At 39.0% G+C, this 26,622-nt stretch overlaps 1 protein-coding gene across 3 annotated transcripts in view; it reads left to right on the top strand.

The window, feature by feature from the left end:
* Positions 1 to 26,622, top strand: part of LOC126236443 (DNA topoisomerase 3-alpha) — a 222,279-nt gene that overhangs the window by 124,309 nt on the left and 71,348 nt on the right. The gene's annotated exons all lie outside the window — the stretch shown is intronic.

The following is a 26,622-nucleotide window of genomic DNA, read 5'->3' as shown; positions in this document are numbered from 1 at the left end:
AAGTACTAAGTTTAAAAGATACGTGGAAAAAATACAATGTGTCTACTGCCTCAGTTTATTGGAATGTTAAGCATTAAATTTTGAAAGTATACATTTTTCTTAGAACTAATGTTTCTTTCTATATTGATTGACGGGATAATGGTTCTGGAAATTGATGTAAGTGAAATATAACAACAAAAACAATCAATTTCTGACAAAATAATTTAATTGGATGGATAAAAAATCTATTCACCAAGAGGCTGCAGAACACACACATAAAAGATGGTCGGAATTAGGCAAGCTTTCAGAGCCAGTCTTCAGGCAGAAGAAGGATGAGAAGGAAAGATTGATCATCCCGTACAGGAAGTCTCCACTGACTCTCGGTTCTGGGTGACTTTCCCGAAATCTACCCATTTTCCTAGACCTCTCCAGTCCTTTTCCTTCACCTCTCTTCCTTTCCCTTCAACCCTTCTGCCAGAAGAAGGAGCCACTGGCTCCGAAAGCTTGCCTAATTACAACCTTCTTTTATGAGTGTGTTCTTCCACAGCTTGGTGAGTAGATTTTTTTATCTACACAGTTATATTATAGGAAGTGAAATGTTACTCATTAAGCAAAAAGTGACATTTGAAGTGTTCAGTCTGAATTGGAAGCAGTAGTAGAATCAGCAGAAATTTAGGTTTAAAAAACTAATTATGAACTACAGGATATAATTATTATGAATACAATGATAATTCAAAGTGAAAGTAAAATGCAGGCATGTGTAGGGCATTAAAAAATAAACAAAGAAATATTTTAGAACAGATAGTCATAATTATGAGAGCAATCAAGAACTCTCTGTGATAATGTTGAGGATCTTCAGTTATTGACCATCACTTTATATTACAGAACAGCATTCTTCCATCATTCAACACTATCTGAAAACTAAAAGTGGAGATAGGGAAAATTATGTCACCAAATGAGTCATTTGAATGCTACCTCCAGCCACACAATTTGAGTTATTTGAATTCCTCTGCAGCCATACTTCTCATGAATTCTTGAAATTGCAGTCATTTCTCTGATGTATGTCCTGTTCTTGTCATCTTCATGGACGTGACTTGTGTGAGTTACTTGTTACTATTTCCATTTCATCCTTTAAAGGCCTCATCTATGTGTTTAGTTGAATATATTTCAAGACACTAATCCAAAGACTGGCTATTAACCCCTGATTGTCTTTCATTGTTAGGCCTTTCATTTGATCGCTAGCTTTATGTGTATGAAAAATAGTTATCTAACAGGATCATGGAAAGTAAAACTCAGTTGTGCACTTAACAAACCTTAGAGTTAATAATTTCTGAATTTTAATTCTCTTATATTTTCTGTTTCACCATTGCAGTCTACTTCACCCTCTTCTTTTCATCATTACTTTATCTCCCTGATTTACTTCGTGTTCGTTAACTTTTTTGTATCAATTTGTGACATGATGTTTACTCCTCTGCTTCTGTGCAGACATAATGGCTCTTGCCATCAGTGTGTCAACTGCTTGCAAATCCTGTTGCTGTCTAAAATTTGAATCCTAGTTATTACTTTCAGCTGTTATTGGGTGTCTTGTATGCCTCTCTTGACACAGAAGTCGTATTTTTCATACTGAGTGGTTACGTCGGTATGAAAGAATCGGCACTGTTGACAGTTTGACATTAATCATCTTTCACCAGTTTATATCTGCTGTATCATTTGACACTGTCCCTATTGTTGCACTCTATAAGGCTGCTAAGTATATTACTTTTTTATGTACACTCTTTGACCTAAAATATGATTGAAGGCCAGCCACCACAGAGTCTGATTCCACACTAATCATGACATGGGACAGATAACAAGCCCGTGATGATAATTGTGTAAGTCTATGTATCTGCACAAAGTGGCAACACTGTAGGCTGTGGCATTAATGGAGGAAGGCTTGTCTTCCGTTTAAGTTGTTATGTGACATCTATGCTCATAGTCTCATGTAAATAGCACGTTGTCTGAATGCAATGTCTGGAAGTCAAATCTGCTTGGTGCATAAATTTTACAGCACCTTTTATGTGAATGCTGAAGTACATCTCCACCCAAAAACATTTTTGCGACAGATTTCATGACAGACCATCTGTCTTTGAACAATGCATGTGTCAGATCTCTGCAGGACCCACTTGCTGACACTTGGCAGCAGCTGCCATACTGGAACTGCATTCTCTTGCACCTGTGTTGAAAGCATCAGCTACCGCACATTGCTTTGGAGAGTATAAAATGCTTTACAGTTGTTTAGTGATATTCCACAAAAGATGTAAATGATATGTATTTCACATAGGGACAGAAAACCCATTTTTATGTCATGAGTATTGTGTTATATTAACATGCAAGACATGAACATTTGTAAAAAAGAGGTTCCTGGTATTGTGACCTTCCAGGGTGACATCCCCCCTTCCCCCTAACAGAGATACCAGTATGGTGACTGGCATGTACCATCACAAATCGAGCACTGGACATAAGTATGGCTCAAAATTAATATTATAGTTTGTGATCCAATCAGAATACTGCACTTTGTTGTTCGATGTTGTTATTAATTCCTCATATCTCATTTCTTTTCCTTTTAGAAGCTATCCTTCATGCAGTTTTTCATCGGGAATTTATAGGTATTCATCAAGCCACAGTGAATAACTGGGGTGTAATGAGTTTTACTGTCATTGTTCGAAATCTTACAGTAAATGTATGCAATCATCTGTGTGAATACCTTGCAGTGCATTCTCTATAGCCACACAGGCACACTGCACATTTTGATGTCCACCTATGGATTCATGGAGAACTTTATTTAATGCAGATTTGGAAGTGGTATTTAAGGTATTGGATTAGATTTAAACCAACACAATTGCCCATTTTTGAATATACCGAGAGTGGAAGTAAGTTGCTGAAGCCAGTCTCAACAAACTTCTACAGAAGTGTGGAATTACCATTACCTAAACTTAGCATAGAGGAACTAAATTCACTTCATAACTATTCCTCTGAGATATGGCCCCTACGTGATGAACAAAACTTTAAATTGTGTCTTTGAAGGTCGATTCAAAGTTCTTCAGGGACATTTGTTTAATGAAGAAGCTCGTTATTGGCAAAGCAGACAGCTCTGATTATTAACACAGTTTACTGAGCCGAGCTCGAGAGAAGACTTGAGGTGTAAAAGTTTTCTTCAGTAATTGTTAAAGAATTTCTTCTAATAATTTGCAGTTCCATGAAATAAAACAGAAAAGAGGAACCTAGAGTGCAGTGTTTGCACCGTGATTAGAACTGAGAACTGATGTTGCCCATGCATTACAAGATATGTGGAACCAGCTGAGCTAACAAGACTCTGTTGGTTGTTGGTCTCTCTCACAACAGTATTGGTAGCTGAGCATCATAATTCAATTTAAAGATAAAAACAGTTGTTAGTTGCATGAAGTACAGTATTCTTGGAGTCAAAGAGTTAAATTTTGTGTCCCATCTTACATGAGAAAATGGGAAAGGGAATGCAAAGTGAATTTAGCAGAACCATTCAGGACTACAAAAGAAAGTGAACACTCTATTACACAGTTGCCAAATATTTGCAATCATGTTGCCAAGTCTTAGGTGTCCTAGGGGTAGTGATGTAGCAAAATGCTTGCTATGCTCATCTTATACCAGCTCTCATTCTCTTATAGGAGGTGTGAGTGCATTTTAATTTTACACAACATTTTTCATGATAATTTATGATAATTTCTAATGTCACCTTTCAGGCTATCTGTATTTAAGGTATTCAGCTGGATTTAATCTAGAACTCCTCATTTTTTGAAGCTTTCTGGTTGGACAGGGAGGGGGATGGGGTGTAAACACTGGTACTATATAATTTCAGCTTAGGGATAGCAAAGCTAGTGATACTAGTTTCTGCTCATACAGCAAATGAAATATTGAGGTATATAATTTACCATCATGATTAGAATTTCCCCAGAATAGAAACTTTGATAGTTTGGAATAAAAATGTATTTTAGTGGAAAAAAAAGTAACTGGAAATCAGCCTTCCCCCACACATCACAAGACAGTAAGATATTAAATACTTTGAACCTCGAAATCATCTGTGTCTGTGTGCAGTCTTGTGACACACATAAACTAGCATAACTAGCACTAGTATACAGAACTATGTTGGTGGGGATGGAAGCAAGAAGAAAAGCAGTTAACTTATTATTGTGTGCTACCCAGTAATCAATTCATCTCAGTAAAGAAGAAACTGACAATTATGTTCATTAAGTCAGAAACTAAACTATAAATGTGAGCAATGTGTCATTCCACACCTTCACATGTTTCCACCTTGAAACCAATACACACAATGCGTACTAACTAACTAACCTATTAATTGCTTTCATAATGGCCCCTTCTTGTATGGTCCCTTAACGATCAAAACAATCCAAATGTCACTGGTGATTTCTTGTAATCTTTCCAGCAACTTTTTTTGTGTGTTGCTTGGTGCCCATAAAGCAGACTATCTGCCTGCTCCCACAAGGCATTATCGATGTTGCCAGAAGGCTCATGAATAGTACTCGAAACCAAATGTCACAAGTAGAACAAACACATGATTACCTGGAATTTCCACATTAGTTTACATGTTGTTGTTGTTGTGGTTTTCAGTCCAGAGACTGGTTTGATGCAGCTATCCATGCTACTCTATCCTGTGCAAGCTTCTTCATCTCCAATTGCCTACTGCAACTGACATCCTTCTGAATCTGCTTGGTGTATTCATCTCTTGGTCGCCCTCTATGATTTTTAGCCTCCACGCTGCCCTCCAATACTAAATTGGTGATTCCTTGATGCCTCAGAACCTGCCCTACCAACTGATCCCTTCTTCTAGTCAAGTTATGCCACAAATTCCTCTTCTCCCCAATTCTGTTCAGTACCTTCTCATTAGTTACATGATCTACTCATCTAATCTTCAGCATTCTTCTGTAGCACCACATTTCGAAAGCTTCTATTCTATTCTTGTCTACACTATTTAACGTCCATGTTTCACTTCCATACATGGCTACACTTCATACAAATACTTTCAGAAAAGTCTTCCTGACACTAAAAATTATACTCAATGTTAACAAATTTCTCTTCTTCAGAAATGCTTTCCTTGCCATTGCCAGTCTGCATTTGATATCCTCTCTACTTCGATCATCATCAGTTATTTTGCTCTCCAAATAGCGAAACTCATTTACTACTTTAAGTGTCTCATTTCCTAATCTAATTCCCTCAGCATTACCTGATTTAATTTGACTACATTCCATTATCCTCGTTTTGCTTTTGTTGATGTTCATTTTATATCCTCCTTTCAAGACACTGTCCATTCCATTCAACTGCTCTTCCAGGTCCTTTGCTGTCTTGTACGGAATTACAATGTCATCGGCAAACCTCAAAGTTTTTATTTCTTCTCCATGGATTTTAATTGCTATTCTGAATTTTTCTTTTGTTTCCTTCATTGCTTGCTCAATGTACAGATTGAATAACATCTGGGATAGGCTACAACCCTGTCTCACTCTCTTCCCAACCACTGGTTCCCTTTCATGCTCCTCAACTTTTATAACTGCCATCTGGTTTCTGTACATATTGTAAATAGCCTTTCGCTCCCTGTGTTTGACCCCTGCCACCTTTAGAATTTGAAAGAGTGTATTCCAGTCAACATTGTCAAAAGCTCTCTCTAAGCCTACAAATGCTAGAAATGCAGGTTTGCTTTTCCTTAATCTATCTCCTAAGATAAGTCGTATGGTCAGTATTGCCTCACGTGTTCCAACATTTCTATGGAATCCAAACTGATCTTCCCCGAGGTCAGCTCCTACCAGTTTTTCCATTTGTCTGTAAAGAATTCGTGTTAGTATTTTACATCCGTGACTTATTAAACTGATAGTTCAGTAATTTTCACACCTGTCAATGGCTGCTTTCTTTGGGATTGGAATTATTATATTCTTCTTGAAGTCTGAGGGTATTTCGCCTGTCTCGTACATCTTGCTCACCAGATGGTACAGTTTTGTAAGGTCTGGCTCTCCCAAGGCTGTCAGTAGTTCTGATGGAATGTTGTCAACTCCCAGGGCATTGTTTCTACTTAGGTCTTTCAGTGCTCTGTCAAACTCTTCATGCAGTATCATATCTCCCATTTCATCTTCATCTACGTCCTCTTCCATTTCCATAATATCGCCCTCAAGTACAACGCCCTTGTATAGACCCTGTACATACTCCTTCCACCTTTCTGCTTTCCTTTCTTTGCTTAGGACTGGTTTTCCATCTGAGCTCTTGATATTCATACAGGTGGTTCTCTTTTCTCCAAAGGTCTCCTTAATTTTCCTGAAGGCAGTATTTATCTTACCCTTTGTGATGTATGCCTCTACATCCTTACATTTGTCCTCTAGCCATCCCTGCTTAGCCATTTTGCACTTCCTGTCGATCTCATTTTTGAGACATTTGTATTTCTTTTTGCCTGCTTCATTTACTGCATTTTTATGTTTTCTCCTTTCATCAATTAAATTCAGTGTCTCTTCTGTTACCCAAGGATTTCTATTAGCCCTCATCTTTTTACCTTCTTGATCCTTTGCTGCCTTCACTATTTCATCTCTCAAAGCAACCCATTCTTCTTCTACTGTATTTCTTTCCCCGTTCTTGTCAATCGTTCCCTAATACTCTCTCTGAAACTCTCTACAACCCCTGGTTCTTTCAGTTTATCCAGGTTCCATCTCCTTAAATTCCCACCTTTTTCTAGTTTCTTCAGTTTTAATCTACAGTTCATAACCAATAGATTGTGTTCAGAGTCCACATCTGCCCCTGGAAATGTCTTACAATTTAAAACCTTGTTCCTAAATCTCTGTCTTACCATTATATAATCTGTCTGAAACATTCCAGTGTCTCCAGTCCTCTTCCACATATTTAGCCTTCTTTTATGATTCTTGAACCAGGTGTTAGCTATGATTAAGTTATTCTCTGTGCAAAACTCTACCAGGTGACTTCCTCTTTCATTCCTTACCCCCATTCCATATTCACCTACTACTTTTCCTTCTTTTCCTTTTCCTACTATCGACTTCCAGTCCTCCAAGACTATTAAATTTTTGTCTCCCTTGACTATCTGAAGAATCTCGTTTATCATTTCTTCAATCTTTTCGTCATCTGTGGAGCTAGTGGGCATATAAACTTGTACTACTGTGGTTGGTGTGGACTTCGTGTCTATATTGGCTACAATAACACGTCCACTATGCTGTTCATAGTAGCTTACCCAGGCTCCTATTTTTTTTTCTCTTTATTAAACCTTCTCCTGCATTACTCCTATTTGATTTTGTATTTAGAACCCTGTATTTACCTGACTAGAAGTCTTGTTCCTCCTGCCACTGAACTTCACTGATTCCCACTGTATCTAACTTTAACCTATCCATTTCCCTTTTTAAATTTTCTAACCTACCTGTCCGATTAAGGGATCTGACATTCCGCATTCCAATCCGTAAAACACCAATTTTGTTTCTCCTGATAATGACATCCTCCTGAGTAGTCCCTGCCCGAATGGGGGACTATGTTACCTCCGGAATATTTTACCCAAGTGAAACGTGCAACAGTCCATTCATTCAGATTCATTAGTCACGTGCATTGATATCAGATAGGGATGAATGAACAACAGTGATATTAATAGTAACTATAATAACTAATAATGAAGTTTATTTAATTAGAGGAGGAGGTTTATGATTAAAAGTAAAAGAAAATAAAAATAGGCTGACCGTTCAGTTGTAGCAATGTAAAGTTTTCTTAGCATTTTGTTACTGAATTACGTTTTGGCTGTTTGCAGAGAGAGGGGGGACGGCGGGGCGGCGGGGCGGCGGGCACAAAGTAAAGCGATACACAATAGTGGTCCAACAAAATCTGAACCAGCAACTACCCATGACTGAGATATTGAAGCGATCGAGGCACCATGGACCAAACATGACACTGCTTTGTTTTGCTCTCTGCCATTGATCTGAAGGTAGTTAACACAGACAGTTCACAACATGAAATATAAAACCAGTTGAAATTTAAGTGTAGAATTACCTCCCTAGGACCAAAAAATTAAATTTACGAGCTGGATGTCACAAAAATGTGATGACTATTCAGATTACTTCATCAGTATAAAAACAGAATATTACAAAAATTTAGCAGGTTCACTCAGTGTCAATACCGAAAGGTTTTGAGGTGCCAAACATCGTCAGCTATATTGCCAAGTCCCATCTGCACTAACTATGCACTATGAAGAACTTCATGCACAGCTCACAGTGCCCTCACTGCTATCCTCAGCCTGCTCAGTCAGCCCTCAGTGCGACAGTGCTACCATATGCTGTTCTAAGGGACAGTTTCAAACCAACAGCAGATTACATAACTGAAAAATAAAAATAAGCTGCACACTTATCCTATTCAGCTTATGACAAAAACTTTCATTAACAAAACTAAAAATGTGTACAAATTGACATTATCCAGAAACCAAGAAGAAACAATAAGATACTAAGACCCGAGTTTCTCCTGCCATATGCAATTTTCAAATAACTTACAGGAATTCAGCCAGGTAATATTTACAGTGACCACCAGTATTTCGGTGGGAGTACACTCTGCCATTTTCAAGGCACAAACTGCAATGGGCAGTCGATGTACAAGCAAACTTAAAACCTCAGTTCTTGGAGTAATTCAGGAAAGATAACATACACACACACTGAACACTAGTGCCACCAAAGTCAGAGGTATCGATAGTGAAAGAGTACGAACCAGCAGATGAGGTAACATTGATTCTGTCCTTCCCCCCCCCCCCCCCCCCCCCCCCCCCCCCAAGGGAGAGAGAGCAGGATTCGAAGCAGAGTTTAAGCAAAAACATCCATCCCTGTTTACAAGGTTGCTTGGCAATTTAATCTCAACAGCTTCCTTAATAACACTGCCCCAATAGCTGGACATGCATGTAAATATCTTGGTATTTTTATGTAACATAGAGTGACCAGTATCTAAACAGTGTTCAGCAGTAGCAGATCTATTTGGCTGTTGTAGTTGTGTGTGCCATTTATGCTCAGTACATCGGTCCTCCACGGTCCTGATAGTCTGACCAATGTATTCCATGCCACAGCTACAAGGAATGCGATGTACACCCGCCTTACACAAACCAAGATAATCCTTTACAGGACCAGAAGCACTCTAATTTTAGATGGAGGTCGGAAACACATTTCACATTGTATTTCCATAAAATATGACCAGTCTTGTTGGAAGTGCTTCCTGCGTGAGGCAAAAAGGCAGTAGACTTAGTTGTCGACTGAGTATTATCATCAGTCACCCGAGGTGCAGTTGGTCAATAGCACACCGTACGTTCAATCTGTCTTTCACTTTATCCAGTCTGATGAGATGTAGCTTCAAGATGAGCCAGTTCAGCTAGCAAAGTATCTGCATTGGAATTTACTTGTGCCCTGTGTACCAAGGTGCAAAGTACCCCTTCATGCTGATCCGAATGGTAACGACTATCAGCCTGTAAATACAAGTCAGTGTGAGTACGTTTCTGGTAAACTGCATGTCCCAATGATCCATCAACCTTCTTCCTAAACAAAATGTAAAGAAAGGGAAGGCAACCACCCTCTTCCACCTCCATCATAAAATGAATGTTCGAGGGGATCGAGTTCAGATGTTCTAAAAAGGCATTCAAATTCTCCCAACCATGAGGCCAAACAACAAATTTTAATGCCTTTTTAGATCATGTGAATTCAATCAATTACAGTGGAGGTGGAAGAGGATGGTTGCTTCCCTTTCTTGAAGTTTTGGTTAGGAGGAAAGTTGGGACATGCAATTTACCAGAAACATATCCAAACTGACTTGTATTTACAGGCTGATAGTTGTCACCATCCGGCTCATTGTGAAGGTTACTTCGTACCTTGGTACACAGGGCACATGTCATTTCCAACACTGAGACTTTATCAGCTGAGCAAGGCAGATTGAACATGTGTTGTGCTATTGACCAACTGTGTATCAGGTGACTGATGATCATACTGAGTCGACGCCTAAGTCTACTGCCTATTTGCTTACGCAGGAAGCACTTCCAACAGGATTGGTCATATTTTATGGAAATACAATGTGAAATGTGTTTTTTGACCTCCATCCAGAATTAGGGTGTTTTTGGGTTCTGTTAAGGATGAAATTGATTTGTGTAACAAGGATGTATATCACATTCCTTGCAGTGGTGACATGTGATACATTGGTCAGACTATCAGGACCATGGAGGACCGATGTACTAAGCATAAATGGCACACACAATTACAGTGGCCAAGTAGATCTGCTATTGCTGAACCCTATGTTATATAACAATGCCAAGATATTGGCATTCACATCCAGCTATTGGGACAGTGTTATTAGGGAAGCTGTTGAGATTAAATTAGTGAGCAACTTTTTAAACATGGATGTAGGTTTCTGTTTAAACTCGGCTTGGAATCCTGCTCTCTCCCTTGTCAAAAAACAGAGGGATAGAGTCAATGTCACCTCACCAGCTAATTCGTAGTCTTTCACTATCAATACCTGTGACTTTTATCATCTTTAGTGGCACTAGTGTTCAGTGTGTGTGTGTGTGTGTGTGTGTGTGTGTGTGTGTGTGTGTGATCTTTCCTGAACTACTCCAAGAACCGAGGTTTTAAATTTGCTTGGACATCACTTGTTCGTTACAGTTTGCGCCTGGAAAATGGCGGGTGTACTCCCGCCGAAATATCGGCAGTCGCTGTAAATATTACCTGGCTGACTACCCGTAAGTTGTTTGAAAAATAAGATAGTATGCACTGTAGGCCTCAAACAGAGACTGTATCTGTGTTTGGTCTTATGTCATGCACAAATGAGGAATACCACCAAAATGTGCACATATTATGGATAACTGAAAAATACATCCATGACACAGAATAATAAATCAGATTGTGAATTTACAGGGAAAAACTGAATTTATGACTATTGAAGCAGAAACAAAACAGAAAGAATAGGCAAATGTGCACTTTCAAATGTTATTACCTCCAAATCTATCATATGTAATGCACACTAACAAGCATTTTCATTGCTTCCATGATTTATCCTGTCTTGTTTGATACTTAGGCGATGAACAAATATGTTTCGTGTCACTGATAGTTCCTTCATATCTTTTCAGAGTCTTTCTCGTGTTTTGTTGGCGAAGTAAGTTGGTATTCACAAAGCAGACCCCTATGGCTACTCGTGCAAGGCTGCCAGGACACATATGACTTGGAGGATTAGGACTCGTCACTTGCTTGTGACAGTTAGAAGCTCAATTAAGGCAGTTGTGGAAGGAAGTGATAAGATACAGCTTTTACAACAAAATTGGAACTGATTTCAAAATTACCTATCGTTTTAGTAAGTGAGCACTTTACAGCTCTGCAGACGAGGCACTGCTGCAGTTATCACTCTCTCGTTACCATAATCATAGTAGAGGTAGGTAGCTCGCAACTTGAAAAATTAGAGTAGTGGTAGCTTATGCATGAAACTAGCTTTTGTATCTCTGCACTGAAATTATATAACACAAGCATTAACAACCCCCTCACACACTGGAAAACTCCAAAAATGAAGACTTCTAGATTAAATCTAATAGAGTGCTTTAAACATAAATAACCTGAAAGCAGACATTAGAAAGTATCAAGAGATAACACTGCATAAAAACCAAACACCCTCGCACCTCTCCTCTGAGAACCCAAGGTAGATGAGCACAAAAAGCATTTCACTATATAGCTGCCCCTAGCACAACTAAGAGTTGGCAAAATGGTTGCAAATATTTGACAACCTGTGATGTTTATTTACTTCCGCCCGTGGTCCTGAATGGTTCCATTAAATTCACACGGTATTCTCTTTCCACTTTGATGATTTAAGCTACATAATTATCATGTAAGATGAGACACTGAGACAAAAAAATTAATTTTTGGATTCCAGGAGTGCTGTACTTCACATAAGTAACAATTGTTCTTATATTTATTGTTCAGTTATGAGGCTCACCCACAAATATCATGACAAGAAAGGCCAGCACCCAGCAGCTCATACCACACGTCTCGTGATCCAAGGGTGGCATCAGTTCTAATCGTGGTGCAGACCAGTGCACTCTAGGTTCATATTTTCTATTTTATTTAATGGAGGTGCAAATTATGAGAAGAAATTCTCTAACAAAAAGTTTGAAGAAGACATTTACACTTCATGTCCTCACATGAGCTCGACTCAGCAAGCTGTGTTAATGGCCATAGATGTCTGTTTTGTGAATATCAAACTTCTTCACTATACAAATGTCTCTGCTGAACTCTGACTAGACTGTCAATAGCACAAATTTGGGTTTTGTTTGTCACATAGGATCCACATGTCAGGGTATTAGTTATGAAGTGAATATAGTTCCTCTACGGTTAATTTGCGTAACAGACTTAGGCATCCTTGTAGACCTTTGTTGGCATTGGCTATAGCAACTTCCTTCCACTCTTGGTGTTTTCAAAAATGGGCAGTTTTCTTGGTTTAAATCTAATTTGGTACCTTCAATATCACTTTTGGTCAGCATTGAGTTCTCCATGAATCCATATGTGGACCTCAAAACGTGCAGTGTTGGGTAAATACGGCACTTCCACCAATAAAGGAGTTTCATATGATACAAGTAGTTGCCAGCGTATAGGAGACATTGCAAATGTGTGTGTGTGTGTGTGTGTGTGTGTGTGTGTGTGTGTGTGTGTGTGTGTATTGAGTATCATTTGCTCTAATTTCATATTTCAGTATGACTATATATTTTTCAAACTGACCTCTGTCTTCATTTTCATGTTCTCATGTATATCCAGTTTGTCCTTCACTCCCACCTCTATTCATCACATCACTGTTCTGTCCACTAAATATCATTTCATGTATCACTAGTTTCATCTAACACCATGGGGTAGGTCCTCTGATGCTAGGTTGAGAAGAATCCACTCATGAAAGTGAGCGGAGACAAAGATGGAGGGGAGGTGTAAGACAGAATAGGAAGTTGAAGATAATGCATTGGTAAGTACTGTGTGAGCTTCATTCCAGGGGTGATAGAAGAACAGAAAGAAGTAAAAATAGACTGAGAGGGAGGGAAATAAGAAGCGGAATGAATAATGAAATTAAAAACTAGAAGAAGCAGAATAGCCGATGGGGGAGGGTTAGATCGGATGTAAAAAAAGAATAGAAAGAGAAGGAAAAAAAGTAAAGGAGCTAACAAAAATAAAATGAGTAAAAAATTTCATAAATAAGGAAATACTATCAATTAAAAAACACACCAATGAAAAATATAGAGGGGGAACAGGGCTGTTAATGGATGTTAAGTCAAGATATGTAGTGGGATGTGAGAATATATTGGTGAACAAATTTCCATATCTGAGTGTCAAGAAAACTAGTGCTGGGTCAGACGTTCCAAGTGGCCAGGTCCCTTGACTCATGCTGTAGTGTATGTTCAGCAATTGGAAACTGAGTGCTCTCAAGACAGAGTTCTGCTGTGTCTATTCATGGACTCAGCCAGTGTAGTGGTAGTCATTCCTTTGCAGAAAAACTCAGCAGTGAACATGAACATGTTAGGTGGTAAACAACGTATGTAATTTCACTTGTTGCTCTACTCTTGATGATGTGGTATTTACCAGTAGGGGCGTGGAATAACTCATGGTGGGTGATTGCATGGGGCAGGTTGTAGTGGAAACAGCTGCAGGGGAAAGAACCTTGAGGGCAGAGATAATAGTCTAGGAATGTCATATGGTAAGACAAGGACATTACATTGACTAGGATAACTATGAAAGGCAACAGTGGCTGGTGTGGGAAGGATATTGGAGAGATTACGTTTTGTGGCTTTGCCTGCCAAAGTCACAGCCTTGTAGGAGTATTGGGTCAAAACATTCATAGTCTGAGTGGTACTGTATAGCAAGTGGGGTGCCTCTGAGTTCTCGGGAAGTGGGAGCTGAGAGCAGGCCTGGAACATTGACTTGTAAACAAGATCTGTAAGTTAGCCGTGAGAGAGGAAAGATCATAAGGGGTTGTTTGTGTAGTTGTTTAGGGATTTGATGTTGGAACAGATAGATTTGTCACGAATTCCAAGGCTGTAGGGAAGGCGGCATTTGGTGTGTCAGCAGTGGTAGCTATCAAACTGGAGGCGCTTTTCCTTATTGGTTCATTTTATAAGGACTGAGTTTTGACTGTGAGCTTCGATAAGATGGAGGTTAACATCAAGGAATTTGGATGTTGGGAACCCCAGTGAATTTGAGTTGGAAAAAGAAGTTTAGCACTTGAAGAAGCTTAGTAGTTCTTCTTCTTCATCGTTCCAGATCACAAATATGTCAATAAATCTGTACCAGACCATAAAGTCCCGCTTATGGGTGTTGAGGAATACCTCCTCCATGCTGTCCACATATACCGCTACAGCGTATTTTGGTAATTTGATAGTCAGCACTAGTCGCAAACATGGCACTTCAGGTGCGGAGCGAGTTTTCTGTGTGTTGGAGTTCGACAAAAACAAGTGTAATGAATTTGTTGTGCCAGTGGTAAATGGCCTTCCTTGTTGGTGGCTTCTTACCATTCTTGGTTCTAAACATTTGTTGAACAGCTGTAGCACACTTGTTTTTATCGAACTCCAACACACAGAAAGCTTGCTCTGCACCTGAACTTGGTATGTTTGCGACTAGTGCTATTAGCAAATTACCAAACTACGCTGTGGTGGTATACACGAGGAAAAACTATCAGGGTTTCTCTTCAAAATAATATATATATATATATATATATATATATATATATATATATATATATATATACAATGTTTGCTTCTTGTGCAATAAATAATTGAAATTGTTCCCAGACTTTATGTATACCCTGTATATTTGCGCATACAATGGACCAGGGATAGGTGAAACAAAATGATGAACCTCAATGACTTTCAGTCGACGACAGGTGCTTAGTGTATCATTATTTGGACCAAGTATATCAAAAGCTCCTAATGTGTTTGGAATATTGAGTACCATGGTTTCCAGAATTGTAATGTTTTAAAGGACTCTTCTAAAGACATAATCAGCAAAAAGTTACAGTTGACAGACACCGTTCATCAGTGTTCAGGATTACTGAAAATTGCAAACAAATCTAGATGTAATGACACAGGCTCCTTGAGTGAATAATCAGTATTTTTAACATCAAGTTTTGTGGTTACAGTTTGTGTGTGTGTGTGTGTGTGTGTGTGTGTGTGTGTGTGTGTGTGTGTGTGTGTGTCGTGTCATGTGTATACGAGGTGTGGCTAGAAAAAAACCGGACTAGTACTGGTGAAAGAATAAAACGAATGCAATAAGGCTGAAAGTCGCGTGGCCTGTCACGTGACTCTCGCTCCGCCTACTGCTCGAGTTTCATCTGCCTCCTGCACTCAGTCTGCCCGTGGCGTCTGTTTTAAGTAGTTGACGTTTTGTCTGTGCGTCGGAAAATGTTGAGTGTACAGAAAGAACAGCGTGTTAACATCAAATTTTGTTTCAAACTAGGAAAATCTGCAAGTGAAACGTTTGTAATGTTACAACAACTGTACGGCGATGATTGTTTATCGCGAACACAAGTGTTTGAGTGGTTTAAACGATTTAAAGATGGCCGCGAAGACACCAGTGATGACACTCGCACTGGCAGACCATTGTCAGCAAAAAATGATGCAAACATTGAAAAAATCGGTAAACTTGTTCGACAAGATCGCCGTTTAACAATCAGAGCAGTGTCTGAGTTAACAGGAGTTGACAAGGAAAGTGTTGAACAAGTTTACCGATTTTTTCAATGTTTGCATCAGTTTTTGCTGACAATGGTCTGCCAGTGCGAGTGTCATCACTGGTGTCTTCGCGGCCATCTTTAAATCGTTTAAACCACTCAAACACTTGTGTTCGCGATAAACAATCATCGCCGTACAGTTGTTGTAACATTACAAACGTTTCACTTGCAGATTTTCCTAGTTTGAAACAAAATTTGGTGTTAACACGCTGTTCTTTCTGTACACTCAACATTTTCCGACGCACAGACAAAACGTCAACTACTTAAAACAGACGCCACGGGCAGACTGAGTGCAGGAGGCAGATGAAACTCGAGCAGTAGGCGGAGCGAGAGTCACGTGACAGGCCACGCGACTTTCAGCCTTATTGCATTCGTTTTATTCTTTCACCAGTACTAGTCCGGTTTTTTTCTAGCCACACCTCGTATTGCACCAACCTAAGATCTGTTCTGGATGACTTTCTCCAAATTTCCAAGAATACATTAGCATGACACAAATTGTGTGAAATTACAGAATGTGGACCATTGACAACTTTCAAGAAACTAAAATGATCTATGTTGTCATTTACCTTATTTCCAACTGTGGCTTAGTTTGCCATACAGTAGACACCTGCAGAATTTGTGTTGTATTATCAGATATGGAGATTTCTCTGTGATCATGTGGGCCACAGTTTCACATTATTGCATTCAGTCTAATGTTGCTGTTCAACTACTCTGTGCCCAAGGGTTACATGACCAAATGTGTGCAATGGAAAAGACGTACTCAGGCAAGGTCTTACAAACAAGTGGATGAACATCAGTACATCCCATGGGCTATGCTGGCCAAATCAACAAACTTGGAAAATTATTGAGCATTTCCGGTCATTTCTGTGGCAGGTAACCTTATAGATATTTCATACTTCATAATCACTGACAGAACTAAGGATGGCACTACATGATAAATGGTAGAAAATTTCTTTGAAGACAGTTAAGAAAATTTATGCTTCCATTTTACAATGAATTGTAGTTGTATGATCAAGTCCATTAATTTGTTTCCATTGTTCTGATAGTCTTATGTGTATTATTCTAATACTACAAAGAAATATACAGGGTTATTACAAGTGATTGAAGCGATTTCACAGCTCTACAATAACTTTATTATTTGAGATATTTTCACAATGCTTTGCACACACATAAAAAAACTCAAAAAGTTTTTTAGGCATTCACAAATGTTCGATATGTGCCCCTTTAGTGATTCAGCAGACATCAAGCCGATAATCAAGTTCCTCCCACACTCGGCGCAGCATGTCCCCATCAATAAGTTCGAAAGCATCGTTGATGCGAGCTCGCAGTTCTGGCACGTTTCTTGGTAGAGGAGGTTTAAACACTGAATCTTTCACATAACCCCACAGAAAGAAATCGCATGGGGTTAAGTCGGGAGAGCGTGGAGGCCATGACATGAATTGCTGATCATGATCTCCACCACGACCGATCCATCGGTTTTCCAATCTCCTGTTTAAGAAATGCCAAACATTATGATGGAAGTGCGGTGGAGCACCATCGTGTTGAAAGATGAAGTCGGCGCTGTCGGTCTCCAGTTCTGGCATGAGCCAATTTTCCAGCATGTCCAGTTACACGTGTCCTGTAACGTTTTTTTCGCAGAAGAAAAAGGGGCCGTAAACTTTAAACCGTGAGATTGCACAAAACACGTTAACTTTTGGTGAATTGCGAATTTGCTGCACGAATGCGTGAGGATTCTCTACCGCCCAGATTCGCACATTGTGTCTGTTCACTTCACCATTAAGAAAAAATGTTGCTTCATCACTGAAAACAAGTTTCACACTGAATGCATCCTCTTCCATGAGCTGTTGCAACCGCGCCGAAAATTCAAAGCGTTTGACTTTGTCATCGGGTGTCAGGGCTTGTAGCAATTGTAAACGGTAAGGCTTCTGCTTTAGCCTTTTCCGTAAGATTTTCCAAACCGTCGGCTGTGGTACGTTTAGCTCCCTGCTTGCTTTATTCGTCGACTTCCGCGGGCTACGCGTGAAACTTGCCCGCACGCGTTCAACCGTTTCTTCGCTCACTGCAGGCCGACCCGTTGATTTCCCGTTACAGAGGCATCCATAAGCTTTAAACTGCGGATACCATCGCTGAATGGAGTTAGCAGTTGGTCGATCTTTGTTGAACTTCGTCCTGAAGTGTCGTTGCACTGTTATGACTGACTGATGTGAATGCATTTCAAGCACAACATATGCTTTCTTGGCTCCTGTCGCCATTTTGTCTCACTGCGCTCTCAAGCGCCCTGGCGGCAGAAACCTGAAGTGCGGCTTCAGCCGAACAAAACTTTGAGTTTTTCTACGTATCTGTAGTGTGTCGTGACCATATGTCAATGAATGGAGCTACAGTGAATTTATGAAATCGGTTCAATCATTTGTAATAGCCCTGTATTTTCTGAAAAACAATATCAATGGGCAACATAGTAATAATATATCTGCTATGCACTCCCTGTCTTGCATTAGGCGCAAACAAGGTGTTCAGTGACTTCACCATGTTTAAGAGTGTGCTTTCAAGTATACAGCCAACCAGACTGTGGAATCCAGACAGCGGGTACACATGACAGCACCTGAAGAAGATTATTTGATCAATCGTCAAAATAATGTGCAAAAAAAAAGAAAAAAAAATGGAAGCAACTCAGCTGTATAGCTGGATGCACACCATTAGTCAGTCATACTGTGAAAACCTGAGAGATCTCTTCCCCATGTCTTTCAGAGACTCATTCTTTTAGTGTATTGGTGTTTACATTAGCAGCTTGGAAAACTTGTCACATGCCACTTATCCCTCTTTTCCCCTTTCTCAGACATCAGTTTACTCTCTCTGACTTCGTTTTCATTTTTCATTTAGTCGTTTACACTTCCCATTCTGTGTTCCCATCTTGTATACTCTCTTTCCAGTCAAAATAGCGAGTACAAGTTTCTTTCATGCCCTCATGCCCTTCAACATATAATATAATGCTTTTTCCTTCATCCTTCCTCTGCTTTGCATCACAGCTGTTTATCGTAGTCGTAGATCCATGCCTATGAAAAAATATTACCTGTTTTGTGCATTAGACAAAAAAATTGTGTTAAAAACTGTACCACCAAGTGAGATGGCGCAGTGGCTAGTACACTGGACTCGCATTTGGGAAGGCGACAGTTCAAACCCGCATCTGGCCATCCTGATTTAGATTTTCCATTATTTCCCTAAATCGTTTCAGGCAAATGCTGGGATTGCTCCTTTGAAAGGGCATGGCCAACATCCTCCCCCATTCATCCCTAATCTGATGGGACTGATGATGTTGCTGTTTGGTCCTCTCCCCCGAATCAACCAACCTTAAAAACTGTACCCCCAACTATTCATTACACTGCATTCTGTTAGTTCTGTGTGCATAAACTGAATATTGAAAATTAGTTTCTTGTGCTTTTAGAGCCTCATTTGTTTTGAGTCATTTTGAAATTACGTTCCCCAACTGTACAATTTGTGTCTGGCCTGTGCCCCATGCCCATTGAAGGTAGATGATAGGCAAAACTAAATGTAGTTCTGTGAAGCCTGATCTTTGTGCTTTCATTTCCGAAGTAATAATATACAAGTGGAAAAATGCTCCTGTCAGTGCACAAGAAAGGTGAATTTGCTCCTGTTCAAAAGCCTATGACTGAAAAGTGAGGTCCAGCTGCCTCTTTCTAACTTCCTCAGCACCTTTAAAAATTTTCTCAAAAAATGTTGTCATGCTAACATATTCACATTCCTTTTAATTCACAATTCAACTTTCGAACCTAAGAGCTCCCCTAACTGTAACTCGCTCACATCCACTAGTCCATTGCTATAAGTCACTTATACCAATCAATTCCCTCTTGCCCATTCTCATGCATTCATCCATCAAACTCGTCGTTATGTCTTTGTGTCTCTCTAACTGTCACTGTCTCTGGTCTCTCAGCCACAGCCTCCTCCTTTTTGCCCTACTACTACTGCCTCCTTTCATTGACACTATTTCCCTCTTGCTATCTCGTAGTGCTGCTGTCTCATTCATTCATTCTTTCCTTCCAATTGCTGTGTTTGTTCTCACTGCCACTATCTCCCTCTTCCTCATAGTCATTGTCATAGACTCTGTCTCTCATTATCACTGGCTTTCACTCATTTCCACTTCCTCAGTCTCTTTATTCCTCTCCCACTGGCACTTTCTCCGTCACTCTTTTCCTAGCATTGTTCTGTCCCCTGTCAGCTATGTTCCACATCCAGTATGTCTCTTTGTTCATCTGACACTGCCATTGTCTCCTCTGTTTGTGTATCACTGTCTACTATCTTCCAGTACTTATTATTTTTGTGCCTCTTTCCCACTGCCACTGTAACCTTCTCTTGTAGCATAAAAAAAAAGGGACTAGGTCCGCATGAAAACATTTTTGAGTGAATTTTTAAAGATGCTGAGGAAGGCAGAATGAGGCAGCTGGTACCCCACTTTTCAGTTGGAGTATTTTAAACAGCTGTGTATTTCCCTTTTTTTGTGCTCTGTTAGGAGCATTTTTTCCATTGGTTCCCTTCTTTTTCTGTCACAGTAGGGTGTGCCAATCATATGAAAGGAACTTGATGGGTCAGTAAAATTATTATAGTTTACTTATGGGAAACTGAAATAATGCAGAACTAATTTTACACCACAGACCAAATTTACATGAAAAAAAAAAAAAAAAAAAAAATGCATGTGCTTCGGTACTACAACGTGGGGTTCCAGTGACCATTCTGATGATACTCAAGACATTTTACATCATATTTCTCTGTAATAAGTTACTTAATAAACTGCATGTTTGCCTCACACTGAATTTTACGTTTTTATTTTTTGTGTAAATGTAAGATAACTTTGTGCATCTGTATCTTGAGAATGGATAAAGATATCAAGAAAATTTTCAAGGTGGTATGCCATCAGAATCTTAGGAATGTATAGTAAAAATTACAGCCATTTGCTGTGTATAGCATTCTTGAAATCTGTGGCTCAGTTTTGGTACCCAAAAATCATGGTTGTGGGACATTTATTGATAAGACAGGCCAACGATGGAAAAACTTTTTTGCTGAAAATATCTTATTCTTATGTTTTTTTAGGGTGGGAAATCCAAATATGATACTTAAAAAACTGTATCACCCACCATTTCTTCACATTTTACAGTTAAAATTATTAAATTAAGCAATTTTTTAAAGAATTTAACAGGTTTTATGTAGTTAAAATAATTTAAAAAGCAGGTGTAATGAATGTAGATGAAGTTGGTAGCACTGCTGAAAAACATTTGCTGGCAAAAAAGGTCAATTCTATTTTTGTGTTAACAGATGGTATTTTGTTTACTGTCAACCTAACCTCACTTTCCCCGTTTACTATACATATGCTCAGTACAATGTCTAATCGTCATTGTAAAAACTTTGCTGACAGTTTTTGTTGAATTTGTGGTTAAAAAACACCAAAGAAACATTACGGACTTTGAGAAAAAGGTTTATCTATCATACTTTGGATCTAAACTTGGTGATCAAAATAAATCTTGGGTGCCGCATACGGTACGCTATGTATGTGTTGAAGATCTGAGAAAATGGTCCAAAAAGGAGAAAAAAGCCTTTAGATTTGCTGCTCCTATGATATCGAGGGAGCCAAGAAACCATTCTGATGATTGCTACTTTTGTAGTGTTGATATTACTGGTCATAATTCGAAAAACAAGAAGGTAATAAGCTACCCTAACCTTCCATTCACCATCCAACCAGTAGGGCATAGTGCAGATTTGCCGGTTCCTGAACCACAAGATGATTTACATTCTATTCCAACAGAAGTATTTTCTGATATACTAGCTGATTTAGATGAACCAGGTGATAATGAATTCCATTGAAATACAGAAAGTGTGGAGCCCAAATTGTTTTAAGTAGTTTACTGTAAATACATACAATGCTTATGTTGTAACAAAGCATTTCATTAATTTCCCCATTTACCATATAGAATAGGATTTTTATACTACATAATAAAAAGCATATTGCTTGAAAACTATGGGTGATACAAAATAACTAAGGCTAGATTTGGATTCAGCTCATAAAAATCTATAAAGATCAGCTATCAAAGTAAAAAACCTTAAAAAAAATTGTTGGCCTGTGTAACGGTTGTTGATTTTTTTAAAACAGGAAGCTGGCCCTTTTATATAATTGCCTAGAGAATATAACATTAAAATTTGAGCAATTTTCTGTGGTGATTGTAAGGTAGCTTTGAACCTCCATATCTTGGAAATGGATAAACATATCAATAAAATTTTCAGTGTTGTTTGGGATTGGGATCTAAAGAATTTATTGTAAAAATTTCACCCATATGCTGTTTGTAGCCATCATGGAATCCGCAATTTGGCTGTGGATCGAGGGGAGGGAGGGGGGTGGGGAGACACTTCTTTTGGGGTTCTCTAAAGATTTGCCCATGAGCTAATAGGTATGAACCTCTGTATATCAGAAATGGATAAAGACATCAAGAAAAGTTTCAACATTGCTCGACATTAGGATCTGAGGAATAGATCAGAAAAATTTCAGTTGTCTTGGAATCCGTGGCCTGAATTTGGTGTGTGTGTGTGTGTGTGTGTGTGTGTGTGTGTGTGTGTGTGTGTTTATATACATAAAACAAAACTTTTTTGGGGTTCTCTAAGGAATCACCAGTGAACTAATAAACAATTTTGAAAACAGGAAGATGGCACTTCAAGATAAATACGTAGAGAATATACTATTAAAATTTGAGCAACTTGCTGTGGTTATTTATTATTTAGATTCCATCTCATACTAGATTTTATGTGTAGAAGCAGAGTAATTCTGAACCACTGTAGCTCAGAAATCGATAAAGATATCAAGAAAATATTCTAGATGTCTGAGAGTAGCATCTTGGGAATATATCATAAAAATTGTAGCCATTTGCTGTCCACAGCTGTTGTGAAATCCGCAACTTGGTTTTGATATTAGAAAATGGCAGAATTGCCGTGAAGTAATGGTGCCACCATAAACCTCTTAAGACCCAACATAGACCACATCAGACACAAAAAGAACCACCCAATTTGCTCCAGTTGCCTAAGCAGAAGAAAGTATATAATATTCATACTTTGACCTTTTACTGTAACATAGCGACGGTAAGACGATCCTTCTATTGGGCATACAAATGATTCCTAGCCCAAGAGCTATGCAAAACTCTGGACCCTACCTTTCTATTACCAGTAGAACTCGAGGTATGGGCCACAGAAGAATCCTGTTTTTATGTGCAGCATTTTGGAATATATTATGTAGTGCATGTTGTTGCATGTGTACCAATATCCACCAAAAAAATCAAGATTCCTTTTGTTGTCACCAACAGCAGTTTTTTCTAGTCACTCTTTAATTGTAATAAGTTCCTAACATTTGTTGATATTTCAGTTGTTATTCAGTACAATGTAATACATTCAGTATAAGATAAATCAGTGCAAAACACCAGAAATGTGCCTTGTAATAGCACAGATTTTTATGAATCTTGATGTTGTGAGTAACAGCAAATAATTGTGCAAAGTCACTTGTTTCTTTAAACTGCTATATCCAGTGCTGGTTACTGATTTCTTTTTAAATACAATTTTTAAATGATTTTTACTATCACTTTTGTTTTGATTCTCGTATTATTTGCCCATATCAAACTGGCATTTTATTTCTCTTTTCTTGTTCTTCCTGCCCTGTGCCAGTGCCATCTACAGTTTCTTTGTCTCATACCATCTGCATTTAATGTAGGTTTATTTCTCCGTTTACATTTTCCATTATCAGATCCTATTTTTTCTTTCCTGTTTCCCTGATCACTGCTCATTACATGTAGCATCGTAGCTCTTTACACTATTTACATTCTAAATCTAATCTTATATTTCCTGTTAGACACTTTGGATTATAAGTTGAGGTTGACCTGATTTATTAGTCAGGCTGTTATGGAAGCAGTCGAACAGATACTGTGCGCCATTAAAAGATCATGCCTACAACTTTTAAAACTGGAAATCTCTCTCGAAGGAAGTGAATAAATGAAAAAGTTATGTGTATTTGTAGTAAGCCATTGCAGGATACTAGATTTAGAGGACTATGTTATTATCAGGCAGACTGTTACTGTTTTTAGTTTTGTTTGTAGAAACATAAAGAAGATTGTCATTTAACTGTTTAAGAAATTGTTTTGTAACCACAAGGAGACAGTACGAAAAGTAGAAGAAAAAATGGGCAGTTGCATTCTACCAAACAAGGTTGTTTTCAAAATAATTTAAGATGAATCCCTTATTAAAACTGGAGTAATGCTCATCTGTTACCATGACTTTATTTTTTCGAAGGAGGACAAAGCAATTGGAGAGAACACAGTTGGAAAGTTACAAAATTTTCAAAAGTATGCATTATTTGAGACCTCCAGCAATGTGGTGTTTTATTATACAGTAAATAGTGATGTGGTAACAGCAGTGCCTTTGTCCTTCACACCATAAGTTCTTTTCTTATTTCTGTGCTTCAAACTGGTGTTGACTTCTTTTCCACAAATACAGCAAGATTTGTTTTGTTAGACTGCTCTCTTCCATTTGGCACAGATGTCATAGAAAAGGTAAACTTCTCTTTGTTATTACTTTCGCTATTTTATTTATATTTTGGTATATCTTTTCATGACTTCTTTAAATTTTGTATTTCTTGAGCTGTGCTTCTTGTTCTAAATGGTTTTGTTAAACTCTGCATGCTCTCTGTTTTATTAATTCATATGTCTGTGGCTGATTTTTCTAATCCATTCAGTTGGATGATTTCTCTGAGATATAAACATATTAATACTTTCTATGTATATTTTGGTGCATCTTTGGTGTTCATCATAAATTTAGTTCTTTCAGCAGAAATTTGCAGACCATTCGTGTTTCTGTAACAGATTTATTCAAGCAACTGCTTTTGTTATATACGCTGAAAGTGTTGCATAGTCATCTGCAAATGCTAGGCAGTTGTACTTCATTCCATTTGATTCACTCTGTTGAATTATTGGTTCAGTTTTGTGATGTTTAAACTCCAAATTCTAGATCCTTTCTCTATTTTTTTCTAAGACACAGCTAAGCTGTACAGGCAGTAACCCTTCCACCTGTCTTTCATCAATTTTTGTTTCAAATGGCTGGCTTATTTTACTCATAAATTTCACTGTAGATATTATGTTTGTTAGTGTGTCACAAATTAGGTTTTTAAATTTAGTTTTAATGTTATCATCTAGATCTTACCACAGCCTAGCACAACTGCTTCGGTCCAAGTCTCTCTCCAGACAGTTCAAGATTCGACTGTACAAAACCCTGATCCAGCCTGTTGTTCTATATGGCTGTGAGACATGGAGTATCCGGAAACAGGACTTCCATAAGCTCCTTGTCTTTGAGAGAAAAGTGCTTCGGAAGATCTTCGGTCCGGTTCTGGATGCAGATACAGGGGAATGGAGGATCAGATACAACCAAGAGCTTGAGGAACTATACCAGCAGCCAACATAGCAGGAGCTGTCAAAGCCAAACGAATGCAGTGGGCTGGCCATGTGGCCCGGATGGAGGATTACAGATGGCCTCGGAAGCTCCTGGATTTCACACCTACAGGAAAGAGACCGCCAGGCAGACCCAAGAAGTGTTGGAGGGATGGACTCCATGAAGATTTAAAACAAATGTCAATAGATGTGGACGAATGGCGGATAGCAGCAATGGACAGAATACAGTGGAGGAGGAAACTTGTAGATGCATGCGGCCCAATGGGCCTGATCACGTAGTAGTAGTACGAGGGTCAGTCAAAAAGTAATGCCTCCTATTTTTTTTTCTACGTTTAATTGTCAGGAAATTTAAATGCAATTACATAGGTTGAAAACCACAACATTGAGGATCATTTTGTCATTTTTCAATGTAATCTCCGCCCATCTCTACAGTTTTGGTCCATCTTTGAACAAGGGCATGTATCCCAGCACGGTAAAAATCACAGCTCTGCTTCCTAAGCCATTGACGCACGGATGTTTTGACGGCCTCCTCATCTTCAAAATGAATCCCACGATGAGCTTCTTTTAGTGGCCCGAACAGATGGAAGTCTGATGGTGCCAGGTCAGGGCTGTATGGGGGATGAGGCAAAACTTCCCATCCAATTTTGACAATCTCGTCAGAGGTGTGACGACTGGTGTGTGGTCTTGCATTGTCATGCAAAAGAAGAACATCTGCCATTGATTTTGTTGGGCGAACTCGCTGAAGACGTGCTTTAAGTTTTTTGAGGGTTGTGACGTATTGAACAGAATTTATTGTGCATCCCTGCTCCAAAAAATCAACCAGAATCACACCCTCTGTATCCCAGAAAACTGTTGCCATAACTTTCCCTGCCGATCGCACAGTTTTGAATTTTTTCTTCCTCGGCGAGCTTGTGTGACGCCACTCCATTGACTGCCTCTTTGATTCGGGTTCAATTTTTTTCAGAAACTCATCTCCCTCCAAACGGAAGCGCTGCAAGTGTTGGGAGGCTATTGTTTTCCTTGCCTCTTTATTCTGATCGGTTAACATTCTTGGAACCCACCGTGCACAAACTTTTGAGTACCCCAATTGTTTAATAATCGTGATCACACTGCCTTTACTAAGAGAAATAATGCGACACACTTCATCTGCAGTCACCCGACGGTCACCACGAATGATGTCATCAACTTGCTGAATGTTGTGTGGAGTCACTGCACTCACCGGCCTGCCGCTCCGCTTTTCGTCAGTCAACGGTGTTTGCCCTTCAGCTTCCTTACAACGACGAACCCATCGTCTAACAGTGCTGACATCCACTGTCACAACACCATACACCTTCTTCAGTCTTTCATGAATGCGTATGGGCGTTTCACCTTCTGCATTCAAGAATTCAATCACACAATGCTG

Source organism: Schistocerca nitens, chromosome 2 (genome assembly GCF_023898315.1).
Source record: "Schistocerca nitens isolate TAMUIC-IGC-003100 chromosome 2, iqSchNite1.1, whole genome shotgun sequence".
NCBI classification, from domain to species: domain Eukaryota; kingdom Metazoa; phylum Arthropoda; class Insecta; order Orthoptera; family Acrididae; genus Schistocerca; species Schistocerca nitens.
The sequence above is the reverse complement of the archived record's forward strand: the minus strand, read 5'-3'. Positions and strand labels throughout refer to the sequence as shown.